Source organism: Chinchilla lanigera, unplaced genomic scaffold (assembly GCF_000276665.1).
Source record: "Chinchilla lanigera isolate Chin_1 unplaced genomic scaffold, ChiLan1.0 scaffold00106, whole genome shotgun sequence".
In the NCBI taxonomy this organism is placed as follows: Eukaryota; Metazoa; Chordata; class Mammalia; order Rodentia; family Chinchillidae; genus Chinchilla; species Chinchilla lanigera.
Window position 1 is genome coordinate 5,530,828 of NW_004955507.1, and position 6,643 is coordinate 5,537,470.

Genomic DNA, 6,643 nt, shown 5'->3' on the forward strand with positions numbered 1-6,643 from the left:
GCGCCCACCCCGCCGCCCCCCGGCCCCGTCGCGTCCGCCCCAAGCGCGGCCCAGAGAGCCCCGAGCCCCTAGCTCCCGCTTGCCCGCGGACACGCCCTCAGCCAACTATTGGTGCAGAAGCCAACCTGGCGCCACCTGTTTCCTGACGTAAGGACGATATGTCCACAGGCATTCGTGAAGCTGCCTGTCATTCTTCCGCCTTGAGGCGTGGTGGCCGCCTAGACCCATCCCCTCTTCCTCTTTGATCTGGGACGTTTCTTGTTTATTGGCCGCTGATTGGCCAACATGTGAGATTAGCCCGCCTCTGACTTTCCTGGGGCGGGAGAAATTTCAGGCTGGTCCTCGATAGGTTCCACACTCCGGCTACTTTGGCCGTGGCCATTGGCCCACACCACTTCGCTCTCCGATTGGCTGCGGAAAGAGAAGCGCCCGGGGAAAGATAGGGACCGACTTTGGGACCCAGACTGGCGCCTGTGCGACGGAGAGTGCTGCCGGTGGGGCCGGTGGGCGCGGTGCCGGGTCTCAAGGTCACAGTGCGGGCGGACGCCCTGCGCTCGGAGCCCCGCGGCCTGGGCCTGCGGCGCCGTTCCCGCGGGACCTCGCGGGGCCGGGGCGACCGGCCTGGGCACTCCGCACTCGGCCGGGTTCCCGGCTGGGAAGTGGCTGCGCGCCCGCTGGAGCCGCTCGGGTCTGGGCTTTGGGGCGGACTCGGGAGACGCGGCGTGCTCAGCTCCAGCTCCCGGGGCCGCTCCGTGAAGCCCGCGCGATGAATGGATGAGTGCTGCGGGCGGTCGGGGCCGGAGAGCGGGCGGCCGGGAAGGGTGGCGGCCGAGGACGCTCGGAAGTAGTCCCGAGCCCAGCGTTGTGTCCCTGAGACCTCGCTGAGCGGCCCCCGCCGTGAGGAGCGCTCCGGGGCGGCCGGCGCGGGTCGGGTCGGGTCGGGTCGGCTGCACAGAGCGCGCTCGCTGCGGGCTTCAGGGCTCGGCCGGCGCCGCCACAGGCGCGGAGGAGCTCGCTGGAGCTGAAGCCTCCGCTGAGCAACCCGGGCCCTTTTCCGCCCCGTCTGCCCGGCCTCTTCATCCCCCCTTCTCTGGATCGTGTTTGCACAAGCTTTCCTGGTTTTCAGTTCTGTCTTTAGTACTTACTCATTTTAATGAGATGATGCAATTGTAAACTTTCCCATATTAAAAAAAAAAAAAAAAAAAAATCTTCCCAGCTGTTTCTAGCGTTTCCTTAGATGAGAAGGAGGTTTTCCGTTTTCTCTAAAGCTTGGGCCTTCTCTGCACCCCTCATCCCCTCTCCCGCTTATCTTGTCTTCGCTTCCTTTTCAGTAGTGCTTATTAACGTTCCCGTCGCGACCTTTTGTAAATAATAAAGCTACAAATTCACTTTCTCCCACTCCCTATCTCCCACGCACACACAACATTTTGCATATAACTCCCGAGGTGCCGAGGCCCTTTAAAGTCACTTGTACACTCCCTAGATGTGCATTCACGTGTGCCTTCCCTGCAGGGTACCCTCTTGCTGATTTCCCTTGAGAAATGAGTAGGAGTCACAGAAGGAAACCCATTCAGTCCTGCTCAGCACTGATTCCCTTAACTGCCAGGTTGCTCCAGTAAAGACCATACACCTCCTGTGCCCTTCTCTCTTTAAGCTCTATACTATTTTTACTCCCTTGTGCAGTGGCCGTAAATGTTGTTTTCAAATCCAATGACCATTTTTTAATTCTCATTTTTTCAACAGAAAGAGCACTCACCCAACATTAACACATCCCTCATAGGAACTTTTCGCTATCATCAGCAACCACTCTATTCTACCTTTTATGATTTCTCACTTTTGTGCATTTCCCTAGCCACTGAGGTGGAAGAGTCCTAAAAAGTCAAACTTTGTCACTACTACGTTGAGAGAACTTTGCCATTCCAAACCTGTTTTCCTCTTTGGAGCTGCTACCTTTTATTTCCTCTGTGTGTGTGTGTGTGTGTGTGTGTGTGTGTGTGTGTGTGTGTTGCATAGTGCTGGGAATCCAATCCAGGGCTTCATGCGTGCTATACAAGCACTGTAGATCCCCAGCCCACTACTGGACTAAGTGTGATAAAAGTGTGATGGGGTAACAGTGGCTGTTTGACCTTTTCCTTTTTTTTTTTTGAGATAGGGTCTCGCTATGCAGTTCCGGCTGGCCTTGAACTCACTTTGTAGCCCAGGCTGGTCTCGAACTCACAATGATCCTCCTGCCCCAACCTCCAGAGTGCTGGGATTACAGGCATGCGCCACCACGCCCAGTACCTTTCCTAATGACAAGCAGGAGTCAGTCATGGCAGACCTAGAGAAGGACATTCCAGCAGAAGAAACAGGTACAACAACCCCCAGGTGAGAACAAAGTTGGCTTTTTTTTTTTTTGAGACAGGGTCTTACTATGTAGTTCAGGCCGTCCTGCTTAAGCCTTCTAAGTGTTGGGATTATAGGTGTGTACCACCACACCCTGCTAAGGTTGGCATATCCAAGGCATGGAAAGAAGGCCACTGTGGATTTTTAAAAAGCCTTTGCTATTAATCTGAATCATGGTCATAGAAGCTGAATTTATATCCTGACAGAAATACGCTCTTCCCTAAAATGCATTTTTCTCTTTGAAAAATCAAAGCTCTCATTCTTCAGGGCCCACGCATGAGAGTAAGACTGCTTTCTTTAGTCACCTAAAGGGAAATTGATTCCTAAATGATAGGCCATAAGAACCATAGGAACTCATAGGGCAGTGAGTGATGGGGCAACCAATGCGGGCTGAGGAGATGAGTATCGTGGTACACTTTGGCAGCTTTCCCACTGGAGAATATGTAGGGAAGACTTTCCAAGGGATGTGTGGGAAATAGTTTCAAGGGAATCACTTTGTGGTTCTTCATTTGCATGTGTTCCTTCCTAAAACTCATCTTCCCAAAAAAGTAACTGAGGTAGTTGACCTTTCGTTCCTCCCCTTTCTCAATCTGTCCCACCCACAACTGACACAGAAAGGAGTAACCCACCCATCCCTCCTCTTGCTATGATTCATTCCCTGGATGCATTGAAAACCTCCAGGTTGTTATATAATCCTGGTGGAGGCAAGGCCTTCTTTAATCAAGGTGCAGCCGGCTGTAGACTTCCTATCTTTCTGGATTTACATGTACTACCACTGAGGGCAAACCTTGGCTTTAAGCACAGACAGTTTGGCCATTGTGGAGATACATATATATGATGTTCCGATTCTTGATTATTACAAAAGGATACATTGTTGAGCCAGATGTGGTAGCTCATACCTGTAATCCCAGTACTTTGGGACACTGAGGCAGGGGAATTGCAAATTCAAGACTAACCTGGATGGTTTAGTTACTTAGTGAGACCCTACATCTAAATATAAAAGCATTTGAGTGGGTTGAGACAGGGTCTCACTATATAGTCCAGGCTGGCCTTGAATTTGAGGTGATCCTCCTGCCTCAGCCTCCTGAGTGCTGGGATTACAGGCCTGCACCACCTTGCCCAGTTAAAATAGAAAGTTTAAAAGGGTTGTGGATGTAACTCAGTATAAGTACTGGAAAAGAAATAAAAGGATACCCTTTTATTGCCCTGAGATCCAAACAAATAGTGCAATATGAAATATTGCCTTATTTAATTCAGGGAAGTCTGTATCTTATTTATTTGGGAACTAGAATATTCAAGACTTACAAGTTTTTGTTCTGGGAAGTAATGGGCTACAGAGGTAGTTGTTCCTTCTCTGGTCAGAAAATAAATACCTTGGGTGTCACTTCCATATTTTTCGTTATTTTTAGAAGTACAGGGAAAGTATGTTTGTATGTTTTTACAAGTCAGCATCATCCTTTTAGGAAGATAGGTAACAAGTAAATTCATGTTTATTTATTTATTATTTATTTCTTTTAGTGCTGTGGTTTGAACCTAGGATGCACTGAGCTACATCCCATGTCCTTTCTATTTTTTTAAATTTTGAGACTGGTTCACTCAGTTGCTGTGGCTGGTCTTGCTTGAATTTGTGATCCTCCTGCCTCATCCTCCCAGGTAGCTGGGAATACAGGCAAGCATTTTACATTGTCTTGAATATTTACTCAGTAATATTCAGTAATTTATTCAGTAATGTTCTATAAAATATTTCATGTAGTAAAAACATTTCCACTTCCTTCTGTGGAAAGATTATTGGTTATATCACATCATACCCACTAGGAAGGCTATAATCAAAAACATGATTGAAAATAACCATTATTGAGGATGTGGAGAAATTGGAACCCTCATACTCTCCTGATAGGAATGTAATTTTTCAGTTACTGTGGAAAACAATTTGGCAATTCCTGAAAAAGTTTCTGTCACCCACCAATTTTACCATAGATCTAAAAGTATTGAAAATAGGTGTTAACTGGGCATGGTGGCACACACGTGTAATCCCAGCACACGGGAGGCTGAGGCAGGAGGATCACCATGAGGTTGAAGCTACCCTGGGCTATACAGGGAGTTTAAGGCCAGCCCGACCCTGTCTCAAAATAAAAATAAAGGTCTAGGTTAGGTTATGTTGAAAGTATCTTCTTTTGGAGCTTTATTTCATCATCCTTTAAGCAATAAACTGTTTCTTTAGTACATCCTTTTTTTGGGGGGGGAGTACTGCAGTTACACCTGTCCCACCCTTTAAAAAGTTTATCCTAAATCACTATATTTCAAAAAGAAAATGATCAGTTTTATTCTTTAATTTTTATTTATTTGTTTATTTAATTTTTTCTTGTCATTTTGAGAATGGGTCTCGCTATGCAGTTCAGGCTGGCCTTGAGCTTACTTTGTAGCCCAGGCCATCTTGAACTCAGGCAATCCTCCTGCCTCAGCCTCCTGGGATTGTAGGCATGCACCACCATGCCCGGCAAAATGATCACTTTTAAGATATAAACCTAACATCTTGGGCTTACAGTCTAGAAAAATTAGTTTTATTGGTGGTTGTTCAGCACAAAGCTTCAGTTCATTTCAGAACCGTACTCAAGTTGAAACATACAAGTTAGGGAAAAAAATCGACATCGTAAATCCATACTCATTCTTATATAGGCAGAAATCTCACTGCCACTCATTTTTCTTCATTTTTTTCTATCATATCTTTATTGCGTCAAGGCAAATATGTTGTAAATTCTGGCAAAATGCCCCCAATTATTTTGGTGGTTTTTTTTTTTTTTTTTTTGTCTTTTTGAGACAAGGTCTCCCTGTGCATTTCAAGCTGGCCTTGAGCTTACTTTGTAGCCCAGGCTGGTCTCGAACTCGCAAGGATCCTCCTGCCTCAGCCTCGGAGTGCTGGGATTACAGGCATGTGCCACCACGCCCGGCTCCCCAATTATTTTATACCTTTTTGTAAGTCCTGCAATTATTAACTATAAAATACCTTCTTTTTGTTGTTTACTTCTACAAAGAAGATAATTTTCTGTCTTTAAAGCATTTACATTTGTTCCTAGCAAGACAAAAGTGTTTTCAAAATGTAATCTAAAATATAATGCGTGGAACTTTAGGAAACTGTTTCATTTGATTCGAATTAATTTCTACTCAGGTGTGATGGATTAATTCTATCAAATATGATTTTACACTTATTGTTTAATTTTGAAATTACAAACAAGTATTTAATATATTTATAAAACCAACATCTGCTATCTCTAATACCTTCTTAAGGGACTTTATTTTTATTTTTTTGGTTTTTTGGTTTTTTTTGGTTTTTTCATCTGGTACCAGGAATCGAACTCATGACCTTGCACTTGCCAGGCAGGCACTGTGCCGCTGAGCTAAATCCCCAGCCCCTTAAGGGACTTTAAAATGGTCTAAGTTGTTGAAATAGGGCTGTGTTTATAATCAGCAAAAAATTCTGACGTGTAAGATCCTGATTTTATGGGGATTTTTATTGGACAGGGTCTCAGTATGAAGTTCAGGTTGTCTGAACCCTCACTATATAGCCCATGCTGACTTCAAACTCATGGTGAACCTTCTGCCTCAGCCTCTTGGGAGCTGGGATTACAGGTATGCACCACCACACCCTGCTTTTACAGGTTTTGTTGTTGTTTGTTTCTTTGTTTTTGTCTTTTTGAGACAGGGTCTCACTGTGTAGTTTAGGCTGGTCTTGAACCTTATCGCCCAAGCTGGCCTCAAACTCACAGATCCTCCTGCCTCAGCCTCCCTAGTGCTGAGATTATAGGTGTGCACCACCACATCCAGTTTTAGGGTTTATTTTTTAAACATCAGTTTCATCTGATTTAAACTCTAAAATAAAAATGACTCTAAGTGAAAGAGAACAAGTACAATTAATGATTAGTGGACAACTTTTGCTAAAATCTTCTTGGTAATATTTTCAGAGATAGAGAAAGTAGTTATACCAATGAGTAATGCATCTTTTTGCAAATGAGATGTTTTCTAGTTCTTTAAACAAAATTTAAGGAGATAGGGGCTGGGGATTTAGCTCAGCGGAACAGCGCCTGCCTGGCAAGCGCGAGGTTGTGAGTTCGATTCCCGGTACCGGAAACAAACAAACAAAAAACCGCAACAAAAAAAAAAAAATTGAGGAGATAGAAGAGTTAAGTAACAGATACAGTATTTGACAAAACTCTCATCCATTCACTTATGTGTATGAATCAGCTCCTTGGCATATACATTT